This window comes from Furipterus horrens, unplaced genomic scaffold, assembly GCF_987537825.1.
Source record: "Furipterus horrens unplaced genomic scaffold, mFurHor1.1.pri manual_scaffold_7, whole genome shotgun sequence".
In the NCBI taxonomy this organism is placed as follows: domain Eukaryota; kingdom Metazoa; phylum Chordata; class Mammalia; order Chiroptera; family Furipteridae; genus Furipterus; species Furipterus horrens.
Window position 1 is genome coordinate 27,024,701 of NW_028327177.1, and position 25,844 is coordinate 27,050,544.

Sequence of the window (25,844 nt, forward strand, 5' to 3'; positions counted from 1 at the left end):
TTATCTGCTTTAGTCACCTTCACATGTTCTACCCCATGGGCTTTCTCTGTATACTCTTTTAGCTCACACTACTAACCAGTAATTCCCAGTTCAAATCCCCCAGAGGGAGAATCTGGATCATAGGGCCCAGATTGTTTGGCTAAACTTTTCCCAACAGTTCATGTTGTAAACTGCTGGCCAGCCCAGAGCCTGGCTGCTTAGGTCAAGTGTCCTTTCCCGGTCATCAGCTGTGACTGAGACTCTTCCCATTGCACCTAGAACAGAGTTCACTTGCTGGGCTGATGCCTTAACAGGGACTCTTAGTGGCGCAGTTCCCTTTAGAAGGGGCTTGGGGAACCCCACAGTGTTCGGATATCAGAGTGGCCTCATGCTAAGCCTTAAAAAGTCTGAGAGAACCAGGCTTTATTTAGCCTCCCCCTGAAATTAATGGTACTAACATAAAGGCTTTAAGAAAAAGTTAAACTGTGTTCAGTGTCCTCTAAGGAAGCAGTGATGTCTATAATATACTGTGAAATAACCTCCATTGAAAATTATCAAGTTAAAATAATAGGTATTTAATGCATGCTCAGATATTTGAGAAACCTCGGATTTTTAAAAATCTCATTTTCCTGTGAAATAAGAATTAGTCCTAGTAAGTTGTTAAGAATAGAAGCCCTGAAAGCTTTCTAATTCTAGCTCTGCCACTTACTAGACAGTATGTTCCTTAGTGATTCAGTGCCTCAATTTCCTCAGCTAGAATATGAGGGCACTGGCAGCAGCTATCTTGTAGGGTTGTCAGATTAAATGAAACAATCCAATCTTTAGAACGAGTACCTGGTGCACAGGTAGTGGTAAAAATTGTTAATTATTATTATTGTCGTTGTAGTTTTGTTGTTATAGAAAAAGGGAGCTATGTACTTATACATTAGTAGAATTTTTATAATGGTTAAGTTTTCCCAATTAATACATATTTTACTCTCTCTGACATTTCTAGCTTTGTCATACATATAATGTATTATATTTCCATATGAAACAAACTTCTTTTTAAAAATTTTATTTATTTATTTATTTTTAGAAAGAGAGGAAGGGAGGGAGAAAGAGAGGGAGAGAAACATCAATGTGTGGTTGCCTCTCAGGTGCCCCTAACTGGGGACCTGGCCCGTAACCCAGGCATGTGCCCTGACTGGGAATCGAACTGGCGGACCTTTGGTTAACAGGTTGGCTCTCAATCCACTGAGTCATACCAGCCAGGGTGAAACAAACTACTTTAATCAGCTTGCTATATTGTATAACAACAGTGTTTTGTTTCAGGGGATTTGAGCTTACTTTAACCCTAGTGCTGGTCTGTCTGTTCATTAACTTATCTTAGTGCCTAGACTGGAAGGCAGCACATGCATTGCAATCTTCAGAGCAGGCTCCAATGCAGACAATCATCAATCTGAAAGTAAACACCTTTGAAAAACAACAAAGGCTATGGCTGAGGCCAAAGGATTTATCTAAAGACAGTCTCTCTTTGGAGTCCCTGGCCAATTCTAGGATGACTTCCTGCCCTGGAAACAAAACAGAGAAGTGCCGGAATGTGTGTGCGCCAAAAGGGCTGGGGCTTGAAAGGAGTGGGACTTAGTCATAAAACCATTGGAATCAGCTAAGAAGCTTTAGAAAAGATATCGATGCTGGTTTCACCTTGGGTGGGTTAAATTCTAAACCTCAGCAGTGGGTGGGGGAGGGAGAGGGCAAACAGCCATATTTTTAAAATCTTCTCAAATGCTTATAAGCTGCAGCTAGGTTTGAGAACCCCTCCATTCTAGGGGCTTCCTCTCATTTGCTTCTGCCACTGGGCAGGGCCTCCTCAGAAGACAGGTGTCCAGGCAAAAACAAAAGAAAGGAAAAAAGAAGACATTGCTCATAGAAGCTGCTCACCATAGCAGCCTTCTCATGAGCTGGCCAGGCCTTACCTCCTTCTCAGCAATGTGCAGAAACTGAATGGGAAGAGAAAAGAACATTATTATTAGCATTGCCTGCCTTTACAGAGCTTTCAAAAACAGTTAGGAAGTCAATATTAGCACATGAGAAATGGTGGTAGAACCTCAAAGCATTATGCTGTGGCTGTGATGAAAGGATGTGCTCTGCAAGTTCAGCCAAGGCTGAGGTGAAGGTTGATATGGAGGAGATGGAGCCTCCTGAGGATGAGCAAGATTTGGGGACAAAGGGAGAATGAGGAAAGCAATGAAAAGAACAGTGAACGGAATGAGCTAGGTCAAAGAAAGGACATGGGGTGGCACAAATAATAACAAGGCCACTCTCATTAGGGTCCAGAACATTCCTGGGCAGTAAATGGAAATACTTGAATGATTTAAGTAGAGTGGGACCAAATTCTAAAGGGCTGGTGACCTATCCCGAGTAATTTAGACATCATGCAATGGTGAAAATGAAGCTGTCATGGGGTCTTGAGTAATGATACACAATTTTTCAAGTAATCTTAACAGAATATTGGAGGAGACCAGAGGAGGAAAGACTGGGTAATATAGATTGTTACAATAATACCAATGTGAAAAAAAATATGAAGGCCTATGCGGTCACAGCAGAAACAGATAAAGAAAAAAAGTAAATTCTAGAAATTGGTTTATATTCCTTTTGTGTGTGCTTATTTTGATTTTGATTTTTATCAGACTATATAATACATGCACATTATAAAATGTGAGAAATCACAAAAAAAAGAAGAAAAATATCATGCATAATCTCTCTAAACCCAAGTAACCACTGTTGAGACATATTTCTTTCCAGTTTTTCATATTTTTATGCAGTTGTAATCTCACTGCCTAAGCAATTTTGTAACATGTCTTTAATGTAATGGTGTGAGAATCTTCCCATGTTGTTAACAGCTCTAAGCTCCATTTTTGTAGCTGTGTGGCCTTAGTTGGCATGGATGCACTGTGATTTACTTGTAGGACAACAGCTTTCAAATTGCCTTCAATTCTCCTGTTAAAACAGTGCTGTGTAGAAGTATATCTCTATGCATTAGTCTTTGTTTATCTTGATGGTTTTATCCATAAGATGAATTCCCAGATATCTCATTACTGCATTTTTTTTTAAATTTAAAGCTCTTGCTACTTATTGAGAATTTGCTTTCCAAAATTATTGACTAACTGGCACTGTTGCCAACAGATTATTACTGGTTTCACTCTAAATATCTTTGCTAATTTGCTGGAGTAAAATATAAAATCTCACTTGTATTTTTTTATTTGTGAGGTTGAACTTTTTATGTGCTTATTAGTCTCTTGTGTTTCCTCACTATGAATGGTCTGTTCATTCTCTTTTTCCATAAAAGTAATAGTAAGAAAAAACAATTAAGACTTACCAATATAGAGGGACTTCTGGCCAAGATGGAGCTGTAGGTACACACACTGTGTCTCCCTCCAAAACTAAGAAAGAATACAACTACCTCAAAACTACAGACAACCAGGAGTTCCAGAAAATCGAGCTGCATGGGAGTCCAACAAACAAAGATATAAAGAAGAAATACTCATCCAGACAGGTAGGAGGGACAGAGCCAGGCAGAGAGGATGTGGTGTGGTGGTGGCAGCAGCACAGCATCAGGCTGGTGGAAAGTGCAGTCACATGTTTTAAAAAGTCAGGAGGGACACCTGGGAAGTGCTCCTAGCACCAGACCAGAACGCACAGCTCACAGACCCAGTGCTGGGGAAAATCAAGCCTCATTGCTTCTGACTGTGCAAACCAGTTGGGGTTGGAGCAGAGGCAGAAACTGCTGGTCTCTCAGCAGAGTCCGTTTGTTTAAAGGGCCCCCATGGTCCTAGAATGTCCACAGACCCACCTACCCTAAGAATGATGGCCAGGGCAACAGCTAGAGAGGCAACAGTCCCATACGAAAGTGGGAGAAGTGCCTGGAAAAGGGGCGAGTGCTGAGCAAGTGGCATTGTTCCCTCTCAGATCCCTCCCCCAAATACAGCACCACAACATGGTGAAACAGGTCACTCTGTACTGATGAAAACCTAAGGTTCCACCCCTTACAACATAACAGTTGTAACAGCTCTACCTAAGACACAGAGGCAAACAAACACAGGGGCCTGTCAAGTTGAGGAGACAGAAAATTATGGCCCAAAAGGGGAAATGGATCAAGGTTCCAGTGGGAGAACTAAGCGACGAGGAGATAGCCAACCTCACAGATGAGGAGATAGCCAACCTAACAGACAGAGAGTTCAAAACACTGGTGATAAAGATGCTCACAGACTTGACAGATATCCTTAAGTATGGCAAATGCATAAGGGAAGAAGTGAAAGCTATGCTAAATGAAACAAAGGAAAATCCAAACAAAACCAGTGGTGAAGGGAAGGAAACTGGGGTTCAAATCAATGATTTGGAACATAAGGAAGAAAAAAACGGTCAATGAGTACAGATTGAGGAAACAGGAATTGAAAAAAATGAGGAGAGGCTTGGGAACCTCTGGGACAACTTCAAACAAGCCAATATCAAAACCATAGGGGTGCCAGAAGGAGAAGAGAAAGAGCAAGAAATTGAAAACTTATGTGAGAAAATAATGAAGGAAAACTCGCCAAATTTGGCAAAAGAAATAGACATACAAGTCCAGGAAGCACAGAGAGTCCCAAACAAGCTAGACCCAAAAAGGACCACACCAAGATACATCATAATTAAAATGCGAAAGGTTAAAGGTAAAGAGAGAATCTTAAAAGCATCAAGAGAAAAGCAGAGAGTTACCAACAAAGGGATGCCTATAAGACTCTCAGCTGATTTCTCAAAAGAAACTTTGCAGGTAAGAAGGGACTGGCAAGAAGTATTCAAGGTGATGAAAAGCAAGGACTTACAACCAAGATTACCCAGCAAAGCTATCATTTAGAATGGAAGGGCAGATGAAGTGCTTCCCAGACAAAGTAAAGCTTAAGAAACGCATCATTACCAAACTATTACTATATGAAATGCCAAAGGGACTTACTTAAGAAAAAGAAGATCAAAATTATGAACATTAAAATGACAACAAACTCAGAACTATAAACAACTGACTCTAAAAAATAAAAACAAAATCCAAATAAGCAAACCATAATAGGAACAGAATCATAGGTATGGGGATCATTTGGAGGGTTATCAGCTGGGAGGGGGAAGGGGAAGAAATGGGGAAGTGGTGTAGGGATTAAGAAGCATAATTGGTTGGTACAAAATAGACATAGGGAAGTTATGAATAATATAGGAAAGGGTGAAGCCAAAGAACTTATATGCACGACCCATGGACATGAATTAAGGGGGGTGAGATTGCTGGAGGGAAGGAGGGTACTGGGCAGAGGGGAGCAAAGGGGAAAAAATTGCAATACTGTAACAATGTAATTAATGAAATATACTGAGGGAAAAAAATAACTTACCAATATATTAAGGATGAAAAAGAGAAAAGATTCTAAGTTGCTATGTTCTTGGCAAAAAATAAACAAGACAAAGCAAAAAACAAACAACAACAACAAACCAATACATATGACAGTAAAGAGGCTACTTTCCATAAAATATAAAGAGCTTATACCAATTAATAGGTCAATAACCTAACAGAAAAATGGATAATGGACATGAACAAATAGTTCTAGAAAAGAAAATACAAGTGAATTTTAAACACAAACAGATACTCAACCTCACAATAAAATATGCAAGTTAAAAATGAAAATGAGATATAATTTTTATTTAACAGATTTGCAAAGACCAAAGTATTTAATAATAGACTTTGTCAAGAGGATGTTGGGAAACAAGCACTCATGCATTGTTTTATAGAATGTTAATTTATATGATCACTTTGGGGGACAACTCCACTTTAAGGAATTTATCCTACAGAAAACTCACAATATGTATGCAATAATATATATATAACCCAGATACTTGCAGATTTGTTGGTAGGAGCATAATATTGGAAACAATGTAATATACATCATCAATAAGAGATTATTTAAGTGATATATGGTGCATCCGTATAGTTGAATATCATTTGTGCATTAAAAAGAAGTGTTCCTTTGTAGGTACTGATACACTTATTTCTTTAAGATATATTGTTGAGTAAAAAAGCAAAGGTCGAAGACTACCACTTGTAAAAGGGGTGGGGTGGGAGGATAGATATACATTTGCTAGTATATGCACAAACTTGATTTGGATTGATACATCTGACACTGACGATAATAATAGCCGTCAAGGGGAGGGGTAGTTAAAGTATGGGAACTGAGCAAAAGAGGTAAACAGAGTTTTCACACTACCCTTTTGAACTTCATGTCATACTTCTGCAACAGGAAAATGTGACTGTTGAGAGTATGATGATGGTTTTCTGCATTGTGTGAAATCAAGGTTCAGAGAGCAGCTGCTTGGGTTCTCTCCGAGTTGTTTTTCAGATAAAGCTGCATCAGTTAGCATCCCCCCCCCCCCTCCGGAACGTAAGAACAAGATGGTAGGGGCTGTGAAATTTGACTTCCCTGTTGAATCACCAGCATCTAGCCCAGATGGGAGGTGATGAATAAATGTCTTAGACTGCTAGGATTCTAATTTAAAGAATAGAAAAATTGGAGGAGCCACAGAGAGAAACGGACAGATCAATGAGCAAGGCAAACTCGGAGACAAAAGCATTTAGGAGTAAAAAGAAGGTTCTTTGCAAGAATGTTGCAGGAGAGTCAGACTCCGGAAGGACAGGCTCAGAGCCAGCTTGCTCCTTCATACCAGTGGGTCTACAGCAATGTAGAGAGGGCTGTGGAGACATGAAGCTGGAGCAGGGTGGGGCCAAGTTGCTACCAGCCCTGGATACCATGCAGAGGACTGAGAAGAAAGGGGGAAGTTAGAAAAAAGCTGAAAGCACAAACATATCGTTCAGACTGCTTTGGCTTCAAGAGACAGAGATCTAACCCAAAGATGGAATGTATTGGCTTGTATAACTGGAAAGTCCAGACATTCAACAATATCATCAGGATATTCTTTCTCTTTCTCCACCCCCCACACCCACTTTTTTTGCTGGCTTCGGTCTCTTACAGACTCTTTCCACATGTTGGCTTCTGACAACTCCAGCTTTATGCTGAACTAATAGGTGTCCCTAGCAGTTCCTCGTAGTTCCAGTAAAAATTTTAGAACTGCTTCTTATTGGATAACTTGGATCTCATGTCTGTCCCTGAAATAATTACTGTTCAAAATACTAGTAGGTTAGGCAAGGGTCATATAATCACCCCTAAAGGGGAGGGACGGTAAGTTCCCCAAAGGAATCAGGATGCTGTTCCCAAACAGAAAAAGGCTGAACAGGTAAATAGTCCACTCTGAGCAAAAACAAAAGACCAAATGTACATTGTTTCCTTCTTTAAGAATAAACATTAGAATCTTTGGAGGAAGAAAAAGTTAAGAAGCTAGGGAAGGCAGAAGAAATTGTGGGAGCAAACCCTGGAAGAAATGGGAAGGGATGATGTTCAGGTAGAAACATGTGTGGTTGAGAATAATTATGGACTCCCGTGGCTGGGACAAACTTTGGAAGCCATCCAACCCAGCTCCCCTCCTTTTCTTATGCAAGCTCTCCTCCCACTCCACACACTTAAATTAAGTTCCCTTATAGTGCCATTAGAAATCCACTTGAACAAATTCAGTATGAATACTTCATGATTTTGGAAAGTATTTAATTTTATTTTTATACAGATTTGATTCTTTAAAATGTCTTCTTTTCATGGGGCTGAAAGATAGCTCTCAGTTTGCCTTCTAGATTAACAAACCTGAAGGCTACCACTCCATCAGTCCTTTAAGTATTGAAAGACACTTAATTCCTGCACCAGTGTTTTCTACTTTGGCCAAGCCCAACAAGCTCTTACAACCACATATTAGGTGACATGGTTTCCCAATTTTTCTACAGCCTGTCTTTCTCTGGACTCATGCTCGTTTGTGTATGTCTCTCTTTAAACGGTGCTTAATTAAATATAATCCTCCAGATGAGGACTGACCACTGCTGAGTTCAATTGGGACCATCTTTTGTTTTTGCTCCATTTTTCTGTACACTATACTAATGCAATTTAAGATTTCATTGGCTTTTTCTTTTTTCAACAATGTATCACAACTCACTCATTCTGAACTCCTAACCAACCAAAACCCCCGGTCTTTTTCTCCTAAATGGTCGCCAAGTCAGGGCTTTTGTAATTATGCAAGTGGTTTTGTTTTATTTTGTTTTGTTTTGTTTTTTGCCAAGAGAATGGAACTTTCTTATTTCTTTTTCTTTTAAATCTCTTTTTATTGTTTCTTTCAGATTCATTCTGTTACTGCCAAAATGTGATCCTTTATAACCAGGTGGTATATAAGGTATATAGACCTTGCAACAAAAGAAGGAAACTCTCTGGCATTCCACTGGCCCAACTGATCTTTTGGCTTATGCATGATTCCTGAATAATCTGATTCCTGAATAATCTGGTGTCCATTCCTTGATAATGCCTTGGTCACATGTTGCACCACTGATACATGGGCAGCCTTTCTAGCCCATAGCTGTGTGTGTGTGTGTGTGTTTGTGTGTGTGTCAGATGATGAGCTTTGACTGGTGGTTTCAGGTTAGTCACTGCCAACCTTTGCCCCCACTTTAGGTTTGAAACTGGAAAAGCTGGTGTCCATGTTGCCTGTCATCTACGAGACCCAATAAGCAGAGACAGGGATTGAGTCTTTATGGGCGCTTTATTCAGATGGTTGGGGATCTGAGAAAACAGTGAGTTTATACCCTAACAGACTATCTTAATTTCCATTAAAAATGGACCCTTTTTATAAGGAGAAGAGTAGGTAAGAGGTTTGGAATTCAGCGTAAAGGTCAATCAGATAAAAGTTGCAGCATTCTTTCATCTGTGTCCTGGCCGGTGGTCACCCTGGAGCACAGTGACTCAGATACCACCTTGATTGCTTGCAGTCCTCCTGAGGCACAAAGGACAAAGGTGGGACTGCTTGTGGTTACCTGGAGTCAGGGTGGGTCAGACCTCCAGTTCCTGAACCAATAGCTTTTTTACATACATTGGTCACTAAGCTTTTTATCTGTTACTTGAAAATAAAATTTCCCAACATTTGAGTCCCCCCTCAGTTTTGTGTCAGCTCTTCTGGATGAGGCACACTTTGGTGCCAATAAGCCATTCCACCCCTCTCCCATGGCCAATAAAAGGCAGGTAGTCAGGATAGCTCCAGGGGGATTTGGAATCAGTCACATCTGGCCTATGCTTTAGAGCAGAGTCCTTTAGTCAGAGTCCTAACTAACCATCACCATGTAGCCAAGTGATCTCTGAACCTGTCACCCAAGTCCCAGATTCCTAGATGCCTTACCCCCCAACATTCTTACTGGAACTGAAACTGATGTGGGACTTGAATGTTGGAAAGTTTTAATTTCAAGTAACAGATAATAAGCTTAGTGACCAATGTATGTAAAAAGCTATTGTTTCAGAAACTGGCAATATGGCCCACCTTGATCCCAGGAAACCATAAGCAGTTCCACCTTTGTGCCTCACGAGGACTGTAAGCCATCAGGGTGGTATCTGAGTCATTGTACTGCAGGGTGAGATGACCACAGCCCAGAACACAAGGACCGCAGCCCAGGACACAGATGAAAGAATGCTGCAGCCTTTATCTGATTGACCTTTTCTCTAAATTCCAAACCCCTTACCTACATTTTCTTATCCTTATAAAAAGGGTCCATTTGTAATGGAATTTAAGACAGTCCATTAGGGTACAAACCTACTGTCTTCTCAGATCCTCAATCATCTGAATAAAGCACCCATAAAGACTCAATCCCTGTCTCTGCTTATTGGGTCTGGTAGTGAGAGGCAGCACGAAGCTTTTCGGGTTTCAATAGCTCATTGTCAGATTGCGTCAAGAGCAATAAAGAGGTGATAGATGTGTGCTTCTTGCTCACACATTCTGTGTCCCTGAAGAAGAAATGCTGGCTTGAAGAGCAGTGGTGAAGCAAAACCATCAGGATGCTCTCATCACCTTCCCAAGCGCATTTTGTGTGGTTCCCTTTTGTATTATTTTATAAAGAGGAACCAGATGTTTTCCTAAGGGGGGAATTTCTAACACCCTCGCTCTGAAAAATAAGACACAGGAATTGAGGAGCCATATACTTGGGATTTTCCAGGTTATGACCACAATAAAATAATGAATGGCATTGAGACAGGCCAGTAAGCCAGGCCAAGTGAAATAGGGAAACTGAGATAGATAGCAGTTTGCAACCATCTAGTAATTCACAAAGTCTATTTTCTCTAACCAAGGACACTTAAGAGTACATAAAAGGTTTACACTTCTCCCCCACAACTAGAGGGTAACTAGCTTAAATCACCTTATTCAGGGAGATAGCTAGTAGAAATCCAGTTAGTGTTATTTGTGCCAACCACTCCCAAGGACAGGTGAAATTAAGGGAATAAGTCTCATTTTGGCACATGAGTATAAAGCAGAATAACAGTCTATTCAGATCCTTCCCTAAGACCTCCCCTAAACTCCCAGGATTTAAAACTCTAAAGACTAAGGACCCAGCACACGCTCTCTCTCTTGGGAGCACACCTGTGCCTTTTCCTTCCCCCTATCCCTTCTCCTTCCCCCATAGGTGAGCATCTCCTAAACTCTAAGGGTCCACCTTGATTCTCTTCTGTCACTGTGACTTTCTTCTCAGTGAGCCAAAGCAGCCCTGCCGAGGCTCTCTCCTGTTGCTTCTTCTATCCTAAGCCCTTGTTTCACTGTCCCCAGCTTTAATAAACAAACTCTCAAAATCACCTGGACTTGTGTTGTGAAATCTTTCCTGAAAAATGTCAAGAACCTATACACTATAGACAGGCCTGAGGCAGACCTGCTGTGGGCCTGGTTCCTGTCTGGTAACAGCATCACTTATAGGAGAGAGGTTTTCATGGCTCAGTGCAATAATGTATAAGAAGTAATTACTAAATCTAACAAGAAATTTTATAAGAATTCTTAGATACTGAAACTTCCTTACCAATTCAAAATTAGTGGATCAGAAAATGAAAATAATGTTCCTCTTTTTGTTAGCCAGTTTAAGATTAAAAACTGAAAACTCAAGCCTAGATGCATGAGACTTTTTTATACCAAAATAAAAAGAAAGTACTTGGAAGGTAATCCGAATAAAATTATTTTTTAAAAAGTCATTCTGACATAAGAGGTCCAACCATGTAAAACGAAAACTCGAAACACTTATTGAAGAAGATACAAGATACAAGAAACACTGTACATAGGACAATGATGCCTCAGTCCCCTTCAAAGTAGGCACCTTGGGACCACATACAGTTCTTCCCATCTCCATCAGCTGCCCTGTTGTATTTTCATCGACAGTCTGAAATCTCTTCCCTTTCAAAGGATATCTGAGTTTTGGGAAAAGCCAGAAGTGTCAGGGTGCCAGATCTGGGCTGTTAGAGAGGCTGAGTCATCTGGGTGATTTTATGTTTCACCAAAAAACTCTGCGCGAGGTGTGATTCATGAAGAGGAGTATTGTCGTGATGAAGCTGCCAATCACCAGTTGCCCGTAGCTGTGCCCTTCTAAATCATGCAAATAGTTTCTTCAGAGGAATGTTCAAGCTTAATGCAAACTTTGATGCAGATTCGTTACTCTACTCACTCAGTCATTTTGAATGCAACGGCCATACAGTAAATACGCTCACTCAAGAGTATCTGCCACCCCACTGACTAGTATAGTGAAGTCATCATTGTTCACACATACACATTGCAGTCCACTCTCCTTGGCTGCCAGGTTACATGAATGTTGTGCAAACTGTTCTCGTTATATTAACAATGGCTGGACTTTTCCCAGACAGATCTCATATCTGCTGAGAAACTGTTCTTCAGAATGTTTAGACCAGATCCAAGCATGTGAATCCACTGCCTCATGTACTGATTATTTTGGGACGGAACAAAGATTTCAAAAGGAAAAAATAAAAGATAACATTCAAAGAAACTGCCAATACTGAATTTGTAGATATTAGCAAATGTACTCAGCATTTCTTTCAACAGAGAAATTCAAAATACAGTTTTGTATTTAACACAGACTCTTTAAAGAATCTAAGATAAATATCAGTTATGTCAGAATAAAAAATATTAACCATAAGAAGTGAGGGCTTAGAAAAGGAGAGAAGAGAATAAATTCAAGAGCTCATGGAAAAGTAAATAATATTGGTTCTTCCCTTGAGTTTGGAGGAAAGGTAGAGAGACTTGAGGAAGAGACAGAGAGAGAGGACATGTGGAAAGGTAGGGTGAAGGGATTGATGCTTCCCCAAAAACCCAGATTTTCCAATAAAGGAGGAAGGGCAAGAAACTATTTCTGTTTCCCTCATTAGGCTATAAAATCTTTTAGGGCAGGGACTGGATCTGTTTTGTCTCTACTGTAATACCCACTACCCAGGACAGTGCATGGCATATTGTTGATTCTTAATTAGTATTTGTTGAATAAAATTAATGAGTGTGAGTACAGAGACTTAGAAGATGAGGAAATGCTGGGAATGGTTATGTTAGTAGAAAACAAGAAATTAATAATGGGGTTAATAATTTGAAGTTAGGTGGTATGCATTTAAAGCAAATCAGCATTTTTTACGAAGTTCAGAAGCAAGAACAGGAAAGCAAACAGATGGGAATTGACATAACCAGAAGAGTAGTAGAATGGAAAAAGGGTAAGAGGGTCTAGTATTCATATGAAGGCAATGGAGGCCAGGCTGAAAATGGGGTCAAGAGTGGAGACAGATTGAAAGCAACAAAAGACTGTCAAGGTCACAGATTACAAGTACTTCTGAGGGCTTTAGGCAAAGAGCCTTTAAAGCACCAGTATAGCATATAGCTTTGTAGTAGGCTAAATATTGAACTCAAATTTTAACTCTAAATTCTGTGACTATTCAGACATGGACTATGTCTGATTTCTTTCTCTTGTAGCCTGGTTTATTAATCAAATGAATTTAAAAAAGGAGGGGAGAAAGAAGGAAATTAAAGGCATGATTGACATCTATTATGTCTATTTAAATTATGAGTTATTCAGGTTTTTATGTATATATAATGTATGTATTTGGATATATGTGGATAATAATGCAAATATACATCTCATCATAAACATCCCCAGATAATTTCTGCAATGTTAGGGTTAACAACAATAACTGCCAGTTGATTGAGTTGTGTTCTGTCTTCTAAGCTATAGGATGGGGCCAAGATCTGATATGTAATGAGCTTGAGGACCCAGAGAACAAGCTGGAGAACCAGAGCTGCTGAGAGCAGAGAACTAGAACTAAATTCCTGGGTATAGGTACGTTGTCCAGAGGTCAGTTATTGAATGAAAAGGGCCTAAAGATGACACAGTTTGACCATGAATCAAAACCAGAGGACAATGCAGGTCAATCCAGGGCAATTGAGCAGGTAACATATAGGAAATCCAAATGCAGAATTACTGTGTATTTGCCTCTTTGGAAGAACCAGAAGTCAAACCCTGTGCTAAGACCCTTCATCCTCTTAAGCTCTTTGCTTCCAGCATCAAATGTATTTTCCCTTTTAGGATATTATATTTAAGGGTAAATCTTTTGACTGAATTTTCTTATCACCTTTTGTCGAACTGTGTTACTATATGATTCTTTTCATTTTGTTTTCATTTTTTCATGCTGTTTGTTTTTCAAATACATATACACATATATTTAAGTTTATTAGGTTGGAAATTTTTAACTTGTAAAAAAATTAATGCAAAGGTACATTAGAAGCCTAATTAAGAGAAAAATAGTGACTCATTATTAGATGGGAGTGAGGTGGGAGTGGAAATTGAAGGGAGAAGAGAATGAAAAAACTTCCACCCTCCTTCAGATTTCCTAAGTCTTCAAAGTGTAATATTTGAAAGGAATCCATTGTTCATATTAAAGGAAAACAAAAGTTCTACACTCCTTTTCCTCTTGGGTTTATAAATCAGTAAAATGTTAAGATGGAAACAAAAGAAATACCTCTTGGTGACTGCTCATCTACTTAAGTCATCCAAGTCCTTGAATTTGATTGTTGCAGATTTGTACTTCTGAAAATAGACTGTCTCAAGTATTATTTGTAAATCCTCAAATACTTGCTACTAAATTATTCCTCTTCTGTTTAACAGTGAAACACAAAGAAGACAACTTAAAAGAGCCCATGTGATATATAGAACCAATATTGTACAAAATCTGGATTGGCACCCTCCTCCTCTTGGTAAAAAATAAATGATAACACAACTTTAGTGTGTGGGAATTTTTATTTGAACAAAGCCATCTCAAAAGTACAGCACCAAAGTAATTGTTCAGCTGTCCTCTTGTGCCCTTGAGACATAGTGTTTAAAAGTTTTGCTTTTATCACAGGATATAAAACCCCTAAGAAACTATTTGAAATTGAATACAGATCTCTGGCCCTGAAACTTCAGATATTTTTCTCCCTTACTTGGTTATCCAACTATTTTAAAATCTTATTCTCTTTGATCATTAATAGGAATGTTGGCTTGGCACAGTCATTTTAGCTCCACACTTTGAAAACTCCCAAGTATGAATTTCAACAAGTTAACCAAGGGTCCTTAATCCCCACCCCCAGCCCTAAATATTATTTGATACATTCAGGTATTACATGTCATCACTTGCCCATCTTTTTAGATCACATAGAGTTTCAGTTAGCCATTTTGGATTCTGACTGCATTTGCTAGGATATAATTGTTTAAATATGTCTTCTAACACATCTCTGAAGGGATTCTCCTGGCAAAGGTAGATGGGATTTTAAAAATCATAACCATACTAGAAATAGACTTGTTTATGGTAATTGCTGATGAGTTTCCTAGCTAGCATGAATGGAGCTAAAGTGACAATTCCATGAAACAGAATAGATGGCAGGAAAAAAAAAAGGATGAAAGTATCACCTTCAAGCTATCCATTTACAGCAGAAGTTAGATCATACTAAGTTGCCTTTCCCCATTCTTCTCTCCCTGCTTAAATGTTTGTGTCTTCTTCCTGTTTCAGTGCTGAGATTCTGCCAAAAATATTAAACTCGATCTGAGAGGAAAACATAAAAATAAAACTTCCAAAAATGATATTACAGGGAGGAATAATTTTCTTTCTTCTTGAAAATTCTATTGTTCTATGACACACTATCTTCAAACAAAGGCCAGTGAAATCAATATTTACTCATCTTAAAATAATACTATTGGTAATAGCTAATATTTACTGAGCTATTATTATGTGCCAGGTACTCCACTAAATACCTTACATTTATTATTTTATCTAATTCTTACAGAAACCCCAAGGAGGGGGTACTTTTATTACTTTCACTGTAAACATAAGGAAACAGATGCAATGTGACCTTGATCTATGAGCATTCATCTCCCTGCACAGGTAGACCTTGGAGATCTTGCAAGTCTGGGTTCCAGATCACCACAATAAAGCAATTATTGCAATAATGCAAGTCACAAATGTTTTAGCTTCCTAGTGCAGATGAAAGTTATGCTTACACTGTACTACAGTCCAGCAATTTTTAACCAGTGCACTGCAAGAATTTTTAAAACACTCAATACCTGACTATTAGTCAGGGTCACTGACCTTTCCCTTAGATTGTCAAATTAAAAAATGACAACAGCTAACACAATAGCCATGCAGTGTGAATGCCCTGTATTGAACCATAAATATATAGGTCTTATAATAGGGTTGCCTCTTATTGCTCACATTGTATAATAAAGTTGTGTGTCTGAAATCCTTACATACAAATATAGGCACCTGATTCTTTAAAGTCGCTTTGGGGCAAAAAGGGTAATTACTTTTTTGGAGGGGGAGGTGTAAATCAACCAAAATTATACTTATGATATTTTTGTCAGGTTGACAAAATATGTATATTTTTGGTGTGCCACAGAATTTTTGTAATTAGTTTATGAGTGCTATGAGATGAAAAAGGTTGAAAGTCACTGCTATAATCTATTAAGTATGCAACAGCATTGTCTTAAAAAAGTACATACCTTAATTTAAAATAATTTATTGCTAAAAACGTTAACTATCATTTGAGTCTTCAGTGAGTCATAATCTTTTTGTTGGTAGAGGGTCTTGCCTCAGTGTAAATAAAACAATATTTGTGAAGCCCAGTAAAGCAAAGCTCAATAAAACGAGGTTTGCCTGTACTGTATTAATAATTTTAGACCTTTCGCTGGTAGGACTCTGAGAATCCAAATGCACCCCTATATTTTTTCATCAGTTGAATATTAACACTTACATGTATAAGCAGAGCAGATCAGGGCCACAAGAGGGGTTGTAGAATTTTTCAACTTTTAGAGTTTCTTCAGTAATTTTGCTTTTAGGTATGTATCCTAGAGAAACACTTTCATATATGCAAAAAGAGATCATGTATAATAGTGCTCACTATATAGCACTTAAAATGAATGAATTAGAGTTCCATGTATCAACATAGGTAGATCTTGAAAACAATTTTGAGTAGAGAAAAAAAAGCTGTAGAATGATACATTTGATATAATGTGATTTATGTAAAATTTTTGTTTAGTAAAAACTATGTTTAGAACATAAAACAACAGAATATGTTATTTAAGAACATAAGTTTATGGAATGAAAGGATAAAGGTGTGAACCAGAAAGGTAAAGTGTTCAAGATAACAGTTGCCTTAGGATAAAAGGAATGGCTTCAATTCTGTAGGTCTCATTTCTTTTATTTTTAAAAAATAATATGAATATGAGAAAATATTAAATTTGTTCTTTCAGGAGTTACAGGGGTTTGTTATTTTATTCTCTGAAAGTTTTTGTATTTTAAAAAATACTTTCCCAGTTGTTAATAGAGGTTTTTTTGACCAAGACGTTGACTGGAATGTCATGCCTAAAGGAGACATGCTTGGGCTCTGGTTGTTACCAAAAAGCCCTGAGGAATTGGGAATGACTTTCGAAGGTAATAAAAGCCCACGAGATAAAAGGCCTGGTACCATGGTTGGTTGTGCGGTCCACAGCAATCTTTCCAGGGAAGGAATGAAGGTTGTTTTCCTGAAAGATGGCTAGAAGGGACCTTAAGGCACAATGGAAAACTAGAAGGACTTGAAAAAGACAGGTGTGTACAGGCAAGGCTGAATGCCAGGTATGTGGCTCAGCTTCTGTGCCCTGAAGGGCAGACTGAAGGTCACCCTAAATGTTCCTTGTGTAAGTTCCATCAAAGCAGAACTAAAGATCATAAGTGATCATTTGCTGCTCTTGTTGTGTTTATGCAAATGAACAGGATAAAATAAAAATGGACTTAATGCAGTCCCTTTAGTGACAAGGAGGGTAATCTTAGGGAGAAAAAGCGTGATTCAAGGAAAATCACAGTGATCAGTGGCAGACTATAAAGTAGTGCCGCTAACCATATTTAAAGTTTCTTGTCATTTAAAATATGTTTTCATTTGAAAGTTAAACTCTGTCTGTGATATCATCAAAGATGTTTAATTTACAGGCAATAAGAATGTCAAATGCCTTGCAACTGGATGTCTTTCCAATAAGACAGTCTTACAGATTTAGAGACTTGTTTGTGGGTTATGTTACATAAATTAACATGTGTTTTCTGTTTTCAAAGGGCATAAGCCTATGATCTCATTACCTGAGTGATTGTCTGTACATATGTATAGGCCTCATTTAATCCTGTCTGCATCGCTGCCTCCTGAGACTCAGTGGTTTGGCTGAACTAAGTGGCTAGGTTGGTGAAGTATGGGGTGCTCTGTGGGCTTCACTATACAAAACCGGTTTCTCTTTTTTATCCTAATGGCTCAGACAGAAAGGGCCCAGAGGTCTGAGAAGGGAGAAACCTAAAATATTTCCCTCAGCCCAAACTAAGTATAATGGGCAAAAGGGTTTTGGACAGGTGAGATGTGCCTGGCACACTTTCCTCCAAAGAAGCCCTTCTTTTCCCTAATGTGGGACATTGAAAAATTAATCTCTGCCTTCTGTTATCTAGTGGTTATGGATTGAATGATGTCTTTTAAACTTGTTGCCAAATCTGTTGCCCTCAGAATACAACAAGGATGCCAACCTGTTAAACCAAGCACGCCATTGTCCAGGGACAGCCAATTGACCTGGAGTCTGCACAATCCTTCCCCATGTGGGAAGGCCACCCTCCCCTCCACACCCCAACTCTTATTAGGGATTTCTGGACCCAAGGATAGGTAGGACGACAACCATGTCCAGCTCGAAGCAGCTAGAGGAGTTCGAGACCATCGCCCATTGTCCTTTATAAGATTATAAAGGGTCTTAAGTCTGAGAGGGAGGGATTGTTATTATTTTTTTTAAATAATTTTATTTATTTATTTGTTTGTTTATTTTTTTTGAGAGAGGGGAAAGGAGAAAGAGAGGGAGAGAAACATCACTGTGTGGTTGCCTCTCACTCGTGCCCCCAACTGGGGACCTGACGTGCAACCTAGTCATGTGCCCTGACTGGGAATCGAACCAGCAACACTTCATTCGCAGGCCGATGCTCAATCCACTGAGCCACAGCAGCCAGGGCTGGGATTGTTATTTTTTATTGTTAAAATAATTAATCATTTATTTATTTTTTTTAAAAAGAAGAAGAATATATGAAAGGGTGAAGTGGGAGAGCTTGTATGTACAATCCATGGGCATGGACTTGGGGGGGATTGCTGGGGGAGGGGGGTGCTGGGTGGAGGGGAGCAAAGGGGAAAAAATTGGAACTATTGTAACAATATAATCAATAAAATATACTTAAAAATACAAAAAAAAACTTTCATCTTTTTTTAAGTGTATTTTAATGATTATGCTGTTACAGTTGTCCCAGTTTCTTTACCTTTGCCCCTCTCCACCCAGTACCCTCCTTCCCTCTAGCAGTCCCACCCCACTTAGTTTATATCCATGGGTCATGCATGTAATTTCTTTGGCTTCACCCTTTTCTATACTATTCTTAACATCCCCCTATTGTGTTCCTACCAATTATGCTTCTTAATCCCTGCACCATTTCCCCTTTTCTCCCCCTTACCCCTCCCAGCTGATAACTCTCCAAATGATCCCCATACCTATGATTCTCTTCTTATTCTGGCTGTTTGCTTAGTTTTTAAATTTTGTTTGTTTGTTTTTACTTTTTAGATTCAGTTGTTGATCGTTGTGAGTTTGTTGTCATTTTAATGTTCAGAGTTTTGATCTTCTTTTTTTTCTTAAATAAGTTTCTTTAACATTTCATATAATAATGACTTGGTGATGATGAACTCCTTTAGCTTTACCTTGTCTGGGAAGCACTTTCTCTGCCCTTGCATTCTAAATGATAACTTTGCTGGATAGAGTAATATTGGTTGTAGGTCCTTAGTTTTAATCACTTTGAATATTTCTTGCCAGTTACTTCTTGCCTGCAAAGTTTCTTTTGAGAAATCAGCTGATAGTCTTAAAGGAACCCCTTTGTAGGTAACTCTCTGCTTTTCTCTTGCTGCTTTTGTGATTCTCTCTTTATCTTTAACCTTTGGCATTTTAATTATGATGTATCTTGGTGTGGTCCTCTTTGGGTCTAGTTGGGACTCCATGCTTCCTGGACTTGTATGTCTCTTTCCTTCATCAAATTAGGGAAGTTTTCCTTAATTATTTTCTCACATAAGTTTTCAATTTCTTGCTCTTCCTCTTCTCCTTGTGGCACCCCTATTATTCAGATGTTGACACATTTAAACATGTCCCAGAGGTTCCTAAGCCTTCCCACATTTTTTTCAATTCTTGTTTCTTCATTCTGTGCTGGTTGACTGTTTACTTCTTTCTTATGTTCCAAATCATCGATTTAAACTCTGGCTTCCTTCCCTTCATCATTTGTTCATGTGGATTTTTCATTTCACTTAGCATAGCCTTCACTTCTTCCATCATGCATTTGCTGTACTCAAACATGTTTGTCAAGTCTGTGAGCATTGTTATCACCAGTGTTTGGAACTCTTGCATCTGTTAGGTTGGCTATCTCCTTGTCACTTAGTTCTCCCACTGGAACCCTGACCTGCTTCTTCTTTTGAGTCATACTTTCTCTGTCTCCTCAACCTGACAGTCTCCTGTGTTTGCTTCTGTGTATTAGGTAGAGCTGTTGTACCTGTTATGTTGTAAGGGGCGGAGTCTTAGCTATTCATCAATGCTGGTGACCTATTTAACCACATTGTGGTGCTGTATGTGGGGGAAAGGTCAGAGAGGAACAATGCCACTTGCTCAGCATGCACCCCTTTTTCCATCATTTCACCTGCTTCCCGTATATGATGGGGGCCCCTCTAGCTGTTGTCCTGGTGATAGTTCCCAGAGTGGGTGGGTTTGCAGATGTTCTAAAACCAGAGGGCCTCAAAACAGACTCTTTTGAGTTTCTTCCACCACCCAGCCCCCACTGGTTTTCACAGCCAGAAGCAATGAGGCTTTATTTGCCTGGCGCTGGAACCATGAGTTGCGGGATCTGGCCTGGGATTGAGATTGCTTGCCAAGAGTCCCTCCTGGCTTTTATAATATGTTACTGCTGTTTCCAACAGCTGGCCACAGCCACTGCCTTGCTGCCATGGCCACCACCAAAGCTGCCACAGCCATCACATCACATGCTCTCTGCTCCGCTCTGCCCCTCCTACCTGTCTTGATGAGTATTGTTTCTTTATATTTTTGTTGGCCTTACATGCAGTTTGATTTTCTGGTAGTTCTGGTTGTTTTTTGTTTTGAGGTAGATGTAATCCTTATGGTTGTGGAAGAAGGCAAATCATGCCTACCTATGCCTCCATCTTGGCTAGAAGTCCAGTACTTCCATCTTAACAAATAGGTATATTAATGCTGAAAATGGGCAGAAATCACTATATAGAACATGATCTGTGTAGTTTTAGAGTAAAACTTTTTGAAGCAGATTTAACTGTATGCTTAATTTATTCATAAAGTAACTTATTATACTATCCATAGACTATCTAGCTTTGAGTCTTGTAAATTCAGTGCAACCTCCAAAATAAACTAGCTGTAAAATGTATCCTCAGTGATTTCACTAAGGTGAATTTCTTTATGTGGTTTTATGTTAGCTGCAAACCATAGAATACAAGTCCCAAAGACCCCTACAATATTATTGAGACATCGGGAAGAACAATTATCTAGATACTAGTATATACATTTCTGACCAAAGACTCCTGCTCATGGGTCACCCTTATTATCTGGGCTGTACATCTCAAACCTGATTCCCTGATTCCCTGATTCCCCTTCTTCTCCCTTCAACAGCAAGTGATTTCATTGTGAAAGTTAACAGTCCTGCATGCTGCTAATTAGGCTATGTGGTTTCAATAGTAAGCGCACTTCATTATATTATTTGGTGTAAGGTTCTAGGTCATATCTAAAAATACTTCAGTTTGAAAATTAACTAATCTACTCTTTGCTTTTGTTTGGAATCTTTCCACTTTCTAGATAATAATATAGAAAGCTAAATCCAGCATTACTTAAGTGCTATATATTTGTTAAAACTATATTTTGTAAGTGAGGAAATAATTCTTTGTGTACATTTAAAAATAATCCCTTCCAGTTACATAACTAGCAATCAGTACCAGTTTGTTTGTGGGCATGTGTTCATACACATATTTTTATACCTGCCTTGTTGCAAAAAAAGGATAACAGATGGGTTACAGATACATATAATATAGCACCAGAAAAATTAAATCTGAAGTTAGTGAAGGAATGGAAACAGGATTTAAGTCAGGAATGAGATAAGTATATAAGTTGCATCCTTTTGATCTTATACACAGGCTGGAAAGCCACCTATATGGCTGTAAGCTTTCTCCATAGCCAAGGGAAATACTGTTGGTTCCACAATTAGGTATCCAGAAGACAAAAACAAAAGAGGTAATAAACAAAGCAAATAACTATGTCAGTTGCTGAAACGAAGGAAAAATATTTTCCAGCTATTGTCAGAGAGAGTAGTATAGCCACAAATTTCATGGCACTTTCTTACAAATCCCTAATGAAGGCCCAATTACCAAAGTGAATTCATTAAAATCTGAGAAGAGGAAGGAGCCATGGCAGGGGATTGGGAAGAGGTGGTCTAGGCACAATCAGCATTGCAACTGTTGGTCTTGCTTGACATGGGGCTCATTACCAAAATGGCCATATAATTTAACATCTAACTCAGGACCCTTTGAGAGTGAAAGGGGGTCCTAGTAATAATTAGGCCCCTACAACTGGTATAAGCCAGGACTGCACTGAGCCAACTGGGTCATATGGTGACTTAAGGTCTTGTACATCCTCCACTGATATCCTGCTCCCAGTGCAGCCCACCACTGTGGACCTAAGTCAGCCAAACCTGTCCTTCCAACATGGAGTCTACCCAGCTCTTGTGATAGTGGGTACTGGGGTTTTCTGACCCAGGCCATGAGCATGGAATAGGGTTGCTCATGAGTCAGCCAAAAAGGGAGGATAATCAAGAAAGACTGGAGTAATCAATGGGTAATGGTAACTTGAGGTTCCATTGAGATCAAGAAAAGGTTAAAGGAGATGTCACTTCTGAATAATGGATGGTAGTGGGAATGAAACAGGTTCTACGCAATTGGATGGATTTCACAAAGAGGTAACAGACACCCTCCTTTCTGAAGGGCCCAATGAGAAATCTCGTGGGGGAAAACTGCTTGAAATTGGGTTATTATCATAATGGCTGAAGCACTTAAGTTGTAATTCTCAAACCTGTGATACAGATTACCTGGAGAGCTTGATAAAAACTAGATTCCAGGACCCCAGCTCCACAGATAATGATTCTGTTAGTCTGAGATGGAACCCAGGAATCTATTTTAACAAACATTCCAAGTGGTTCTGGTAATAATGGTTCTGGCCTACACTTTGGGAAATACTCCTTGATAAAATAGCCCTAAAAGGGAATCTAATCTTCCCACAGGAAAGAGTGTTGGTCCAGCTTTAGGGAGGATACAGTACCAGTTCTCCTGTGGAAAGTGGGGCGTGAGAGATGGAGTAGGGGGAATAGGTGTGTGATCAGAGAAGCTCAGTCTTCAGCCACCCAAAGGATTTTTTTCATTGAGGGACTTTAGTTCTCGATTTGAAAGAGAACAGACCTCTCTTCTCTGGATTCCCTATTTGGACCTAACAGTTAAGCGAACCACCCAAGAAGGAACACAAATGAGCCTATTTGAAAAATCCTAGCTGGAAGAACTCCCACTCTAGCAAGCTTTTCTTTACCTAGTAATAGTAGCTAACATTTGTTAGTGATTTACTACATGCCAAGCCTAACTTCTGTACCTGCATTTACTCATGTAGTCCTGAGAACAACCCAATGTGGTAGGTACTATTTTTACCCCTATTTCATGGTGGGTATGATGAGCAAGGTCACTCACTGTGAAGCACCTCTATAGGGCACCATGCACGGTCTGTGTCTGTGGCACCCCCTGGGGTAATGCTGGGCACAACCTTCACAGCTTTATACACTGGGCCCGACATTGTGGGTCATGGAGTTTTGTAATTTTCCCAAGGTCCCACAGTTAGAACCTAAGCTCTGAAAGCTTGTAGGTAAGGAAAATGAGGGAACTGCATAAGAAGAAATTTCTATGACCCTGCCAGAAGGGAAATAAACCAACTTGGAAATCAGTAAATTTATTCACATAATGACAGGTAAGGGTGAGTAGCCAGGAAGTAGCACATTCCACTGAATGAGCTGTGGCAACTGGGAATCTCCCAAGTCTTCCTAACTGAGGTCCCTAGACTGCCTCCCCAAACCACATTAAATGATGGTGGGAATGAAGACCCCAAGATCTTCCTTCTGGTTGCATTTTTCTTCCAGTGAAACAACCCCAAGGCAAAGCTTCTTGCTCTAATGTCCTGTTCAGTACTCTGGTAGCATGTATCTATTATCAGACATTTGGCCATTGTATTAAATTGATTTTCTATGTGTCTGTTCCTTTGCCAATTTACAAGTTTCTTGTGGGCAGGGACAACGCTTTAGCATATTTGTGTCTTCCAATGTCCAGAGACGGCATGCCATGCGGGCATAGCTAGGCTTCTTTGCTTGCTTCCTTACTCTTTCCTTCGCATTAAGTTACCCACCTTCAAAGTTTAGTGGGAAAGACCTACAAATAACAGTGACATGTTTTACACAGCAAGTTATATAGGTAAGCACAAGATTGTTGTGGAGCCAGAAGATGGGCTTAACTTAGCTTGTAAGGTTAATAAACTGAGCCAGGCAGAGGAGAGGGAAAAGGGCACTCTAAGCAGTGTAAACAGCATGAACAGAAAGTTACGTGTGTGTGTGTGTGTGTGTGTGTGTGTGTGTGTGTGAGAGAGAGAGAGAGAGAGAGAGAGAGAAGAAAAAGAAGAAGGAGGAGGAGGAGGAGGTGGAAGAGAGGATGGGAGAAGGAGAGAAGATGTATGGTACTACAAATAGCTTAGTGTGGCTGAAGAAATTTCCACTTTTTGACACCAATGGAGGAGGGGTCTGGAAAGGGGTGGTAGAAGAGTATTGAGTGCTGAAGTCAGGCTGCCTGCATGGTCCAAATCCCAGCTCTGCCACTTACCAGCTACATAACTTGAGCAAATTACTTAACCTCTGGAGCCTCAGCTCCTAATTTCTTAAATGGATAATAATAGCACCCATCTTTTGGGACTCTTATGAAAATTAAATGGCTTAATACTTATAAATCACTTAGAACAGTGCTTGTCATGTAGTATGTACTCAATGAAGAGTAGCTATTATTGTAATCCTATTGTTCTCTTTCTCTTGTTCCCCACTTTAACTCCATTCCATGTAGTCTTACAGATTCTGCCTCTAAATCAAATAATGAAACCATCCACTTCTGTCCCCAGCTTGGGCCAAGGAACTATGATTTTCCTGGATTCTTGCAGTAGCCTCCTAATTGGCCTCCCTGCTTCCACTCTTGCTCTCCCATAATCTGATCCACAAAGCAATCAGAGTGATCCTTTTCAAAGGTAAGTAAGGTTCCACTCCACTTAATCTGTTGTCTCATCACATCTTGTACCGACCATTTAGAATTCTGCTTATTATGACCTTAAAATGTCTTAAATAATATGACTCCCTCTACCTCTGTAACTCCATGCCATTTGTATTCCCTCTTATTCATTATACTACAGCCTCTAGCTGCCTGAACTTGGCAAATCTGTCTTGCTAGGACCTTTGCAGCTGCTCTTCCCTCTGCCTTCCCCATCTCTCGTTTTCTTTTCTTGTCTTGTGGAACCCAGCTCAAATGTCAGAGGAGTGAACTTCAGTTTAAAACACCAAACTAAAGTAACAGCCTCCCTGATTTTTATATGTTACTCTGGGAACGTATTTCCTTTTCTTTGTTGTTTTTTTCTGCCTCCTCCGACCATACCCCTCCCTCCAGAATGTAAGCTCCATAAGAGCAGAAATAAGGGCTGTCTTTTTCAATGCTATATTCCCAGCGCCTTTGACAGCAAACCTTTCTATCCAACATACCAGGTACTCAAATATTTATTGAATTAATGTTGAATGGATTAGAAGGGAGTAGAGAAAGAAGGGAGAAGGCCACCAAAAATTAAGGCACCTGGGGCCAATTACTATGATTTTGCAGTAATCCAGTGAGAAATGATGAGGCACCAGCAGTGGTTTTCACCTTGGTTATGCATTGGGATCACCTGAAGAGTGATTCTTAAAAATATCGATGCCTGAACACCATCCCCAGATATTCTGATTTAATTGGTGGATGTATCATAGCTTACGCATCAGGATTTTTAAAAGCTCCACCAGGAATTCTAATGTGCAGCCAAAGTGGAAACCAAAAGTCAGAAGACAGATGTAGGAGAGTGAGTGCAGGGATGTTTAGGATGTATAAGCCGGACTTGGTGGTTAATTGTAAGTGACCAAAAGGAGGGTTCCTGGAAGAAATCTAGGGCTCTGGCTTGGGTGGGTCTGGGTGAATGAGAGAGGCAAGTTGGCAAGTTTTGAAAAAAA